The following is a 13,815-nucleotide window of genomic DNA, read 5'->3' as shown; positions in this document are numbered from 1 at the left end:
AGCATTTAAAAAGGAAAGGGCAAGAACAGTTTCTTAAAAATTGGAGACTGAAAGAGCAAATCCCCTCCCTAAATGTGTACAAACTTGGTAACTTTTTTTTTTTTTTTTTTACTTTTTACAAATACATTTAAACTATAAATTAGAAACACAAATAATCATGAGTGGCTCTAACTTGTTTTTCTATCCTACCAAGTATTTCAAACCAGAAGTAATTATGAAAGCATATTTTCAAGTTTTGACGCACTCCATCAGCCACCCTCACCCACTGAAATCTAAATTCCTATTATATGGTAAAACAAAGGAAACCATGTACCTTTGTGAACAGTTGTGTACTTTTATTTCAACAATCTATCACACTAACTACAAAACGCTGGAAGACAAGACAAATCCAAGCCTCTGGCCAGCAGGGTTATGGATACGGGCATGTGAAATTTGGGTCCAACTTCAGGAAAATGGCAAAATCAAAAGTAAATGCAGGAAAATTAAACAGATCTTGAAAAAGGCATTTAGAAGCACATCATGATTAAGTCGTGGATCACAAGTGATCTTGATACTAAATAGAAAAGTTTAGGCAAATAGAAACGATAACGTCTCTTAAAAGAATCATGGCTAGCGGCAAAGACAAGCGTATCTCTCAGGCTGGAAAGGTCCAGCCTGAATACAGTGAACTTGGTCTCTACACTTACTTGCAACTAGAAGGTTTGAATACCCTGACTATTCAAACACAGCACACCGGGACAGAATCAGCCCAGTGCAAAAGCCTTCCTTCTGACCACATCAAACCTCTCCCTAAATGCCAAGTTACACACGAACAGAAGACATTTGTCTCTAAAGTTTTAGAGCCAAACCTACAAAAAAAAAAAAAAAAAAAAAAAAAAAAAAAAAGGCAGCACAACCTTTACCACACCATCCTTCGGGGAACTTGCAGCAGGGACAAAAGCACTCCAAAATTGGTGAAATAAGTAATATGAGCTTATAGATGACAGCTGGGTGGGCAGTCAAAGGGATCATCTGCCTGAGACACACCATTCCTATAGCAAATGCTTTATCTTTCCCATTCAAATCACTAAGTGGTATTTTCAGGATATGTTTCTGGCTTCACTTAATTAAGCAAGAGAATAGTCAACCAAGTGCTAAAATCACAAGGCTAACAATGGCAGTTAGTTACAAGAACAAGCCATTAGTTTGTTTTCTTTAACTCTCTTTGCTTTGTGGTTCCTAAAATAAAGGTTTGTAGCTTTAAATGTCAAAGGATTTCTTCAATCCAGAATCCCTGTCAATTCTCCAGCCCACCCACATACCATGTTAGCTGTCTCACTAGCTCTACGAATTCCTCAAACCCACATTTTTGGCCTTGGGGCTAACAAGGGCCCAACAACTTGCAGCGACAATGCACTGAACAGCTGCACGCGTCATAAGGAGAATGTTCTTTGGCAGCAAACACTAAAATTTTTCTGTCTCTTGGCCCTTTATGACTTCTACAGACAAAGTACGCAGTCTCCTTCATGCCAGTCTTTCTGAGGTTTTGTAGTTTGAGAGCTGGCAGGTTTAAAAGCTTTGAGGTTAGAGAGGTAAGATAATGAGTTTAGGGTCCCAAGTCCTTCTCTTCAGTCTAAGTCCATTACAGGTATCCAGTTTGAGCAATGGGAAAGTAAAGATCTGGCGAAAAAGATCTGCTTAAGTTTCATGTTTTGTTCATTCATCCATTCAACGAACATCTCCATGCAGCTTCCACGAATTCAGGACAGTCCTGAGGTACAGCAATGAAGAAGCATCTTGGAGTGCTGATTTGCTGTGGATGGTATGTGCAGAACATATACAAGTATGAACATATAGAAGAAAACAGTATATTAGCAATAAATAAGAGTGCTTTGGAATACATATAGAGAAGAAGAAGGTGGGTTGAAAATGTGGAGATGAAGATGGGTAGTTTCCAGCATTAAACAAGCAGGCCTCAATGAAAAGGTGAGCTTTGAACCAAGGTTTGAAGGAGATATGGGCTGGCTGCTGTGATAGGAAGAAAAATCCCCTTCCCCTCAATGTCTACATCCTACTCTCAGAAGTGTGAATATGTTATGTTACATGACAAGGCGGAATTAAGATTGTAGAATTAAAGCTGCTAATCAGCTCAACTTGAGAAAGGGAGATTATCCTTGGTTACTGAGGTGGGCCTAATGTAATTACAAGGTTCCTTATAAGTGAAAGAGGAAGGTGAGACTGTCAGAGTGATGAAGCATAAGAAGAAATAGAAAGGACACTGCTGGCTTTAAATGGGGCCACCAGCCAAGGAATATAGGCAGCCTCTAGGAGCTGCAAAAGGCAAGCAAACAATCTCCCATAAAGACTCTGGAAGGAAGTGCAGCCCTGCCAACACTTTCATCTTAGCCCACTGAGAACCACTTTGGACTTCTGATGTTCTTCGGAATTTTAAGATAATAAATCTTGTATTGTTTTAAGCCAGTGAATTTAAAGTAATTTGTTATAGGTCTAAGAGGAAATAAAGACAGCCCCCATGGAGATATCTAGAAGAAAAGATTCTAGGCAGAGACCTGCCAGTGCAAAGTTTGTCTGCTGTGCAGAATGACAAGGAGATAACAGGGAGAGTAGGAGGAGATGAGTCTAAGAGGTAATGAGGCCGGAACACATAGGGCCTTGAAGGCCACCGTAACAAAAAAGGAAACTATAAAAGGTTTTGAGCAAAGGAGTAGCATGTGGCTACTGTGAAAATAAATTGTGTGTGGGTGTGCATGAAGACTCAGTGAGTTTGGAAACAGACCAGTCAAGAAGCAACTGCAGCAATTCAGGTGCAGGATGACAGTGACTCCCACCAGGGTGAAGTCGGGGAGAACTCATCAGATTCTGGATATACCCAGAATAAAACACATCATTAGTGTGCTACATTTTAATTACATCAGTACACTGTTTAAATCCATTGTCAAGAAACTGGTTTAGATACTAACTGCTCACATTCCTACAAACCACCAAAACATTTACTATGCTCTGGACACTAAGAACACAAGATGAGTAAGCAAAGGAAGAGATTTTACGGGCAGTTGTGCTTTAAAAGCCAAAGAAAATAAGGATATATATTTATCTATATATAGATATATATATAGGCAACTCAACATACAAAAATTTTGAGTTTATAAATATTAAATCAAGAGTTATTCACTTTATGGTTGGATATTCACTATTCACTTTATATTTGCTACTAAACGAATCCATTGCCAGCTTCTTAAAGAATCAACTGATTCATTTAGGAGCAAATATAAAATCACAAATCAGTAGCTTAAAACATGCAACTACTACTAAACATAGTATGTCAGAAAATTGATTTGTAATCTATGTGAGCCCCCTTAAAATTTTTAGAATTCAAAGTAAAATATCTCAAAGCTCTCCCCAAAAGTTTAAAAACAAAGTGGATGAAGATGAGATTAAGTCACATTTTGTAAAATGGGAGTAAACTTTAAAATCTGTATTTTTCAACAGGGTCATTTATATACCTCTACAATAGTAAAGGTTAAGCCATGGGTTAACTCAGTCTTGGTTATAGGCTGGAATACACTAAATCATTACCTTCTGGTGATGAATCATTCCAACCCCATTCTTTCAATCCAACCTCAGTGGACCTAATTAATTTCCATGCTATTACTTGGCTGTAGAATCCAAAAAGGGATATGAGTACAATAAGAATAAAATCAACTACTCCCTCAGTTTTGTGGCAGAGGTTTTGTTTGGTATAGGCAGATTAATCTGAATTGCTAAATTAAGACAGTTAACATAGTAATCAACACAGAAATTGGATTAACTTCACATTCTTCTACAAAAGTCACAGCTATCAGGAACCCCCTCAGGGTAGTACAAATTGTGAAAGGCTGATTAGAAATCCTCAAATTAATCCCAGTAGTTGAGTGTTTTCATTAGGTAGGTTAGAAACATAGCTCCTCTGTTGGATACAGACACTAAAATACTCTGTCATGTACAAACTCCAAAGCAGAAAGAATGACTAATCTTAAAGGGAATATAAAAGACAAGGAAGGTTTATGGACAGAAATAATGTTTTTTAACTCACAAATGTTATAAAGGCCACAACACTCCTCCTGGCCAGTTAGGTTAACATTTTATTGTTCACTGTTATTTAGCAGGACTTAGAGATAGAAAACCAAATGCTACACCGTTTAACCTCAAGCAGCTTACACCAAAAAAAAAAAAAGGCATCTAAAATGTCAACAAGATTTATTTCCTTAGTAATGTTAGGAGGCTACAAATATTTCTATAGAACTTCAGAGAAACTGAAAATAAAGGGATGCCATCCCAGGGCACATAAATATCTTATAATTCATTGATGTATTCTGGAGAGCAAAACAAGGAGTCTAAACCGTGATCAATACAGACAGCTTCCTTCTGCTCTGAACTGTGGATCATCTCAATTACTGGTATTCACCTATGAAATGTGTTTTTCTTTTCTGTTGATGTGTAACGTCCTGAGATTCCCAAGACATGTATCCTTGTGATTTAGAAACATAACTATGATTTATTTACTATGGAAATTTGAGGCATCTCAAAAAAACAAGATTCACACCCTAAGATAGTAACTTTATTTCCTTTGGTCCACCTCTGCCTCTTGCTCCCCCAAAGACAGCTTTCTTTAAAAACAGATATCCCAGCTAGAACAAAAAACACCTAGGTACATCTGTGACTTTTTATGGTAATTAAGTTCCTGGTTATTTACTATATTTCAAGAAAAAAAAGCAGGGGAGGGGGAGAATTTATTTACATTCAATGCAAGTGTTATTTTTATTCAGTGATTCCAAAGTGAGGAAAGGGTTGCTAAGGGAGAGTAGTATCTCAAGGAAATGTCTTGTTAATCTGCTGCATAAGAATGTATATAAGAGTTAATAATGTTTTTCAAAAAAGTTAATGCTATACACACACTATAGAACAGGTAAGGCCCTTCTTAGCCTCAGACCTTATCCACTTACATCCACAGCAGGCACACACATCCAATCTTGAATAACCCCCTAACAGAGAAAGGCGTCAATATGCTTAGATTGATGACCTCTCACCATCTCACGCAGCAAAGTGCTTCCTCTTACTCTTACTTTTGTCAGACTTCCCGCTTTGCAAGTTATCTTAGTATCATTCAAGTAAAGCACATTGGAAACAAACGCTTAAGGATCTCAAAAAGTAGGTGGGGCAAGTACCCCCATGTTAGAGATGAAAAATGAAGTAAGTGTATGAGCATATATGTATATGTATAACCTGTATATACATTATACACACACATTCCCAAGTGTTGATGAGAAACATCTATCCCCAACAGGCTGAAGAGGAGAAGGGAGCACATACGCAATTACAGGCTACATTTTAACAGGAAATTATTCTTCAGACTCAAACCACAAAAGCATTAGCCTTTGAATTATTTCCACTCTAGGAAGGAAAAGAGCAGGTAAAGGGGTCTGTTCTCTTTAAAACCTTTAATTACATACACATATTTTGTCTGATAATGTCAAAGCACTTTACAAACTCTAAGGTGCCAAGTGAATAGAGGGTATTATCATTATTGCTGGACGAAAGATGATGTCTCAAAATGTGAGCACAGAAAATTTGCTTATCTGGGCCTGGTGCGGTGGCTCACACTTGTAATCCCTGCACTTTGGGAGGCCGAGGCGGGCGGATCACGAGGTCAGGAGATCGAGACCATCCTGGCTAACAAGGTGAAACCCCATCTCTACTAAAAATACAAAAAATTAGCCGGACTTGGTGGCGGGCGCCTGTAGTCCCAGCTACACGGGAGGCTGAGGCAGGAGAATGGCGTGAACCCGGGAGGCGGAGCTTGCAGTGAGCCGAGATTGCACCACTGCACCCCAGCCTGGGCAAAAGTGCGAGACTCCATCTCAAAAAAAAAAAAAAAAAAAAAAAGAAAGAAAATTTGCTTATCTGTCTTTTGGATTAAGCCTGTCAGTTCCCCGCCCCCCCACCCCCCCACCCCCCCCCCCCCCCCCGCCCATCTAAATGGACAGCAAGGCTGCAGAGTCGTGCTGGGAGCCTTTTAACATGGAAAGGAAACACTGTGGACAGAAAGTACAGTATGCAGACTTTTCCTAATCATGACTGTTAATTCCTGTCCTGGACTGCTGAAGCAGATGCTATGTTAAACTACATTTAGCACAGTCACAAACGGTGACTAAGGAAGTTAAAAATTTTTACTTGCAATGCTGCAATTTTTAACCCCAGACCTCCAAAGACTATGTTTAAATATACAGAGTACTAACAGCCCAAGCACTTCACATTAGAATTACAGCCTTGTCTACTTTAATTTACCTTACTTTTAAAAGAGTGTGACCCCCTCCCCAACTCCCCCCAAAAATACACATCTCCCATCCTCTTTGAGTCTTCTTATGCTCAGGCTCTTGGAATTTTAATAAGATTAGAAATTGCTACCTCCTTATCCTTGCTAAGAACTCCAAAGATGATCCAGGCATCTTGTACTTATATTCAGATTTACAATACAGAGAAAACAAGAGCGTAGAAATCTAATCCACGATTATACCCTAGAATCTAGATTGATAATGTGTACATTACGAGGTCACATGGGATCAAGTTTCCACAATTAATGGATCAGGCAAATGATCCATGTATGTACATTCATACAAAATCATACACTCTCCTATCTTTTTCCTATCATGATTTTCAAAATGACCTGAATTTAAAGTGTGGCTTTAAAATCACATTTAATTAAAAGAAAAATAGAAAAGGAACTTTCCGTGGGATTTGAGTATCTTTTGCTACAGTAAAGAAGTTCAGATGATCTCCCTGCCTTCTGCAGAATCCAATGAATCCTACAACTAAAAGTAAAAATAAATGGCAAGGGAAAGAAACTAGCGATTATTGATTCCTCTTTCCATGCTAAGTCTCAAGCTAGACATTTTACAAACAAAATCTTATTTAATCCTCTTGTGGGGCGGGCAAGGTGACTCATGCTTGTAATCCCAACACTTTGGAAGGCTGGAGGTGGGAGAATCACTTGAGCCCAGCAGTATGAGACCAGCCTGGGCAACATGGAGAAACCCCATGTCTACAAACAATATGAAAATTAGCTGGGCATGGTGGCATGTGCCTGTAGTTCCAGGTACTCCAGAGGCTGAGGTGGGAGGACTGCTTGAGCCCTGGCGGCCAAAGTGGCAGTGAGCCATGATTAACATCACTGCACTCCAGCTTGGGTGGCAAAGCAAGACCCTGTCTCCAAAACAAATCTTATGCATTATAAGCTATATTACATTCTCTTTAATTTACAAATGAGAATTTCAAAACTGCAAGAGTTCACACAACTATTAAGTGAGAAACTGGGATTTGAAATCAGTGCTGAGATCCCATCTAGAGCTTCCTAGCTGATCTCTCTGCTTCCAGGCTTGCCCCTTTCTCCAATCCTTCCTCCATTCCACGGCTATGGGGATCTAACTAAAATAGTAGTCAGCACTCCACTACCATCTCTTTTAAAGCTCTGCTCACTCCACGTTGCCTATGAAGTAACATCTCAGCTCCCTAGTGAGGCAGCTGACTTGACCCAGCTTCTACCTCTTCATCCACATGCCCAGCAACCCCCATCACATACACAAGCTCTAACAAGCTCCCAGTAGTTCTTCCCATTCCCAGTGCTTTCCACTGTCACACAACCTGTTTCCTCCACCTGCAACAGCCTCACTACCTTTCTTCTCCTGCCTCATGGAAACATCCTCAGCACTGGAAGAGAGCAGACAACACCTCCAGGAAGCCTTCTGTGAACCAGTCAGTTGGACCAGATAACTCTGTGTGCTCCTGTATGCCTGACTTACCTTTATCTCCCCAGTAAAAAAAATATCAAGACAGATCCACGAAGAGAATGAATGCCATGAATTGTGAATAAAGGTGGCAAGTAAAAAACATCCCCCTTACTTATCCATATGGTTTTATGTTCCCTGCCAAGTGGGAAAAATTTCCATTGCAACCCTGTGTACCTAGAAGAGCTGGCCAAAGTCATCTCAGGTTGTTTATAAAGAGGAAGGTAGACTGTCAAGGGGAGAAAGGGGAAAGCAGGCTGTCAAGTCCTACCACTAACACACACATCTCTTTCCACCTATAGCTACTAATTCTATATTGTAAGCTCAAACTTCAAGTGGAATCAGCATTTTTTAAATTTCTAGCTACAAGCCTTTTTTTAAAACAATATAAACCTCACGAAGGAACCAGGGACAGGTGTGTTCCATTGTCACCACCTCACAGTTTAAAATAAGCCAATCTCATCACCAATGTGTAAAATCAAGAGGAAACCTGAAGTTTATACTCTCTTCCCAACACAGCCAAGGTCTGGTGTGTAGAATACCAAAAAGAGGAGTAAAGAAACTCCCCAAGGCTAGAAAAGCAACATTCCTGATCTACTGCATGTACCAAGCGCTGTGCTCAGATGCTGGGAAAACAAAGACGTACAAAATCCCACTCATTCCACCCCTCAAAGAACTTCTCCAAAACACACCTGTGTCCTAAAAAGGTGTCCAAAGAAGTCAAACGCACACAAGGAAACCGTTAAGAACCCACAGCCAGAAATAATCACTTCTCTACCTGACCTATGCTAAATATTTTGCTATCAAAAAAAAAAAAAAACAAAGACGGCAAAATCACTGCTGCTATGGAAACTGTCATTTCTAACTTCAATACTTGAGTGTGGACACGTATTTGAGAAGAAATGAGGCACTTTGCTTCCCAATGTTTAAAATGCTAAACAATAGGAGACTGTGCACAGCACTGATACTGAACATTAAAGTGGACTTCTGCCTCACTAAGAAAATTTTACATTATAAAGAAGGAAGGCTGAAGATTTCCTGATTTAGAATTGCTCAGAGAGTTTCCGGGTACCCATTTGCTGTTACAACTTTATCCTAAGTAAAGTGCAAGTTTCTTTAAAAGAACTCTCAGTAGAGTAGATTTAACATGTAAATTGCTCAGCAGTAAATAGTCTTTTACTGCTGATAAAACTTTCAGGAAGTACCTACTAAGTACCATGCAATATAGTCTAGAGCAGTTAGGACTGCAATCTCTTTCAGATCGAGCTAAAAAGAAATTCTCACTATCATCCACTACTTTAATCTGAGATGGGTATGAACAAAAAGATCCTTAAACCACTCTTCTAAAGGGAACCATGATCCTGAACACAAATTTTTCAATTCTTCTGTGAAGAGTGTAGATCTACTCAAACGCCACTCTATCATTCTATCTTAGACTATTTTAAACAGTTCCTTGACGATTCTGAGTGCCAGTCTCTAGCTGAGAATCACTATAAGGGAAATAGATGGTTTAGAAACATGCCCTTTCTATACCTTTCTGCCCCACCCAAGCACGCTTTTACATCCATCCTTTGTCAGGCTAAAACCCAGGATTCACAAAAAAGATCTGGAGACTGCAGGCCTTGGAATTGAGTTGAGTCATCAAGACACTATTTTTTATTCTCTATTTCTAAAGAGCAAAAGCGGAAAAGTGGGGGTATCATGAGGTAGAAGCAAGAATGGTAAATTAAAACTGAAGAAAACTTCCACGGCATTGGAACAGTAATTAGACCAAATTTCACTGCCATCAGATTAAGAAAGAACAACTGCTCTGCATCGCTGGCTACCAAGACAGCAGTATTTCTCTTAAGTAACTTCTTGCTCTAACTGCAAAATGACCCATACTTTTATTTGCCAAGAGTAAAGACAGCTGGCCTCCTACATTAAAAATCACCAAAATGGAAACAAGTGAATCTTTTTTATCCACCAAGGTTGACTACACATTAACGAAGACCTATTCTAATAAACATGGCCAACATAAACAGCAGGTGGCCACTCTGAACATTCTTCCTGATACAAAGTACATCACATGCCTAATGGCATGGTGAACAAGACCCCCCAGAGTGGCTATGACCATCAGGAAGAAAACATTGAGGGGATGGGAGTCAAAAGTCTACTTAAAGTATTAAGCATTCAAATAAATGGCAGAATCTGAGGGCCAGCTTGTAAAAACAAAAAATAAAAAGCCAACAATGGACTCTGCTTAAATAAATCATGTGAGAGGCTGAAAAGAAGGACAAAGGAAAAGTGGCAAGGGATAGACAAAAACAAGCAGATCTGTAACTCTCCCAACCTCCAGGCCAAAGTTCGGACTGGCTGCTAGAGGGTAGATTTAGCCTGAAAACACGTTACGTGGTTTCTCCAATGTCCTTAAAAAACAAAAACAAAACAAAAAACAAACAAACAAAAACAGTAGTGTTCAACATTTAAAATTTCACCAGTGTAACAATTTCACATTTATAAAAATATATTTCTGACTTCGCTTAATAAATAAAGTTTGGCAAGAGTCCACATTCCCAGAGCTACTAGCCAGCAGGTTGCCCTATAAATGGGGCGCCTTCTTTCCAGTTCTCCCAATACAGCCTTCATGTTCCGGCCCCTGCAAGGGCTGGATTTTAAGTAAAAGAATATCATAGCCTAAACGTCAAATGTGCTAAAGAGTATACGCTTTTCTACCATGATGGAGAGGTTCAGAATGTCAGAGTACTGGGGGAGGGAGGTGGTTTTCCAAGGTCATCTAAACTGAGGATCTTTAATTGTAGACCTAATCATCTGTGAAAATATTCTAATAAATATGCATAACAAAAAATGAGGCAAAAAAGCATCAAGTCTGTGTCACTAAACATCCTAATATGACTGCCACAGACATTCAAAGCACTCTAAATAACTCATTTTGGCCTGTTTATACTACTATGGATTTGGATTAGAAAGTCATCTTGTCCACAAAGAATTAGGTATATCCTGTCCCTTCTGGAGGCTGAGTTTGAGAAAGTTAATTCAACCCTAATCAAATATTTTGCTATGAGAAAGAAGAGGAGGGGCCCATTAAGTGCTTTATCCCCAGGATGAGGCAGGGAGTAGGGCAGCACACAAAAAAGATAAAAATCACCTGGCATTATACCAGAAGCCCTTGAATTAACATTAAATTTCCAGGTTAACGCTCTAAAAACTGTCTCATGACAAACCACAAACTGTATTTTGGAGGTAAAACAGGAAGTAAGTGGGGAAGGAACGGAAGGGTAAATAAGAGGTCTTACTTCACACTTTTTCTGCTGCTTTTGGTTTACCCCAATAGAATCCCATGAAAACCTGCTTCACACTGGCAAAGTGGGCAGGCAGAGGAACAAAGGCGAATCCAGGGCCTGCAGAAAGTCTTTAAAGGCAAGGGAAGAAAGCAAAGCCCTGCCTAAACACTGGCTATTTATAGCACAGCAATGGAAGATCTGGGAGGTGGCTGAGGGAATATGAAAGCTAGAGAGTGGGTGGGCGGGCTTCCTTCTGGCTTCCTTAGACTCAGAAACTAATGCATTCTTCCGTGCCTCCAAAGCTGCTATTTTGTTTCCTGTGTAAGTTTTCAAAATACTGCAACACTGTCCCTAGGTGCATTTGACAATATCAGAACAATTACAGTTTGGTTAAAATCTGAAGGTAATCAACTCACCATTCTTTCCTATTCTCTAGAAAAAGAGGCCTGAACAAAGAGGAGGAGACACCACCACCCAATTCATAAGGATGGTCTCCCAGAATCCCCTGAACTTTCACAGTGTGGAAAGTTTCTGTGATTTCAAGCAAAGACCAGGAGAAACTATACTTTTCACCTCTTCTCATTAACTAAAAGCCACAGCTAAAAATAAAAAGCTGGAGCAATTCCAAAATTGTGGGTTTTATAGGGCACATTAAATTATTCCTTATCAACTGCAAACCTTTAAGGTTGCAGAGTATTATGTTAATGCTATTTTTCTTTTTTTTTTCCCAGAAGAGGTGATAATGTTCCTTAAAAACAAATAAACAAACAAAAAAAACTTCATGAACTTCCAAGTCCAATCTCTATTATAAGGTGAAGTATGAGTTCTTAAATCTGCAGAGCGTATCATCTATTCTACAAAACCTCACACATAACTTAGGTTGATTCTCTTTTCCAGGACTGTATTATAAAACATTTTGAACTGAGAACAGATCAACAATTGGTATTAATAGTAAATTATAATAATCATTTTACACTTGTTTCCTAATCTAGAGTGCATGAGATTCAAAAGTAAGAAAGCAGTCTCACAATAGAGAATTTTCTAAACAGAATGTGAAGCTCTCACATTTATTTAAATATAAACACTAAAAAGTGTTTAGGGTTCCCCCTGGACATTCAATTGTTATTAACTCCTAAGATAAATTTCCAATTTGATAAACTTGGAAAATGGCTTTTTAAGCATATTTTCAATTTGTTGAAAGTTTGTAATATTGAATCCTATGAGTCTTTTTATAATTATTTTCTTAGGAAATTTGTGGTCAATTTCCTGTGACCTTGGTAAAACTTAAATACACCTCTTAGCTCACATCCATAACTATGTTGGCTTACACCAACATTATTCTTATATTCTTCATTAATGGCCAAGGTTACAGAACTAAGAGTATTTGGTCTAAACTCAAATCAAATGATCATGTGTAATATACAGCAGCACCCAAAACATAGGCACTATTTTCCATATCTAAAACATCAGAACCTAAGGCATCCATTTATATTAAAATGAAGATTTTAGTTCAGCTCTTCAGGAGAGTTAAGACATGGCCAGGTAAATTAAGGCCAAAAAAGGACAAGTCACAACACTATGTGGCATTCAGGAAATTTGGAGCAAATTTAAGCTTTCACATAAAACAGTCAGGGTTAGGAGTGGCCTCAGAGAAGCAATTATCTCATTCCCAAGTCCCAGGCTAACAAACTAACAAGGATACGGAAAAAAAAGACTAGAATAAAGGTAAAAGCCTACATAAAGTCCAAAGACAATCACTGCTGGTCCTAAATCTATTTCTTAATGGTTCTGTGACCCTCAGCAAGTTTTTTACGTTCATAACTTCCCGCATCATTAAGAACAGATTTTTCTCACTCTGCTAGCAAACAGGGTTATTAAAAGAAATACGTTATAACAAATTACAGATAAAACAATGGCGTATAAAAAACTTCAGGCACTATACAAAGTAGGGTATTGTTCTCAAGGCACTAACTTTCTTGAGAATTGTTTTCTGCTTTCATGCTCTCCTAAAAACACATCTCTAATTTATGGTAAGGTCAAGCTGCCATTATCACTGCAACCTGAGAAATTCAAATTAATGGTCAAAGATACACATAAACACACACACTCCAGGCTTTGCTTTCTTCTTTCCCACAAAAGGTCATCTTTTCACAAAACAGATCAGGAACTCTACAATATACTACATTCCAAGTACCAAATATTTAAGCCACCAAAACATACAGAATAGCATATTTAAGAAAAGTTTCTCTTTTTTCTTTCCTTTTTTTTTTTTTTTTTTGAAGACAGGGTCTAATTGTCACCACCCAGGCTGGAGTACAGTGGTGTGATCACAGCTTACTGCAGCCTCCTGGGCTCAAGGGATCTTCCTACCTCAGCCTCTTGAGTAGCTGGGACCACAAGTACACACCACCACGCCCCACTAATTTTTTAAATCTTTTTTTGTTTGTTTCTTGAGACGGACGGAATCTTGCTCTGCAATCCAGGCTGGAGTGCATGGAGTGCAGTGGCGGGATTCTCTGCTCACTGCAAGCTCTGCCTCCTGGGTTCATGCCATTCTCCTGCCTCAGCCTCCTGAGTAGCTGGGACTACAGGCACCCGCCACCACGCCCAGCTAATTTTTTGTATTTTTAGAAGAGACGGGGTTTCACTGTGTTAGTCAGGATGGTCTCGATCTCCTGACTTCATGATCCGCCCGCCTCGGCCTCCCAAAG

The 13,815-nt window shown here is 39.1% G+C and overlaps 1 protein-coding gene and 1 long non-coding RNA gene across 17 annotated transcripts in view; one reads left to right on the top strand and one right to left on the bottom strand.

Moving 5' to 3' along the window:
- ELAVL2 (ELAV like RNA binding protein 2) overlaps positions 1-13,815 on the bottom strand; it is a 159,350-nt gene that overhangs the window by 77,597 nt on the left and 67,938 nt on the right. The window lies entirely within an intron of this gene.
- Positions 1,550-11,748, top strand: LOC131381991 (uncharacterized). Its single transcript, XR_009211120.1, has 3 exons — positions 1,550-1,801; positions 5,324-5,449; positions 11,541-11,748. It is a non-coding gene; the product is annotated as an uncharacterized LOC131381991 (long non-coding RNA).

The sequence above is a fragment of the Hylobates moloch genome, unplaced genomic scaffold (genome assembly GCF_009828535.3).
Source record: "Hylobates moloch isolate HMO894 unplaced genomic scaffold, HMol_V3 SCAFFOLD_19, whole genome shotgun sequence".
In the NCBI taxonomy this organism is placed as follows: domain Eukaryota; kingdom Metazoa; phylum Chordata; class Mammalia; order Primates; family Hylobatidae; genus Hylobates; species Hylobates moloch.
This window is presented reverse-complemented; position numbering and strand designations above follow the sequence as displayed.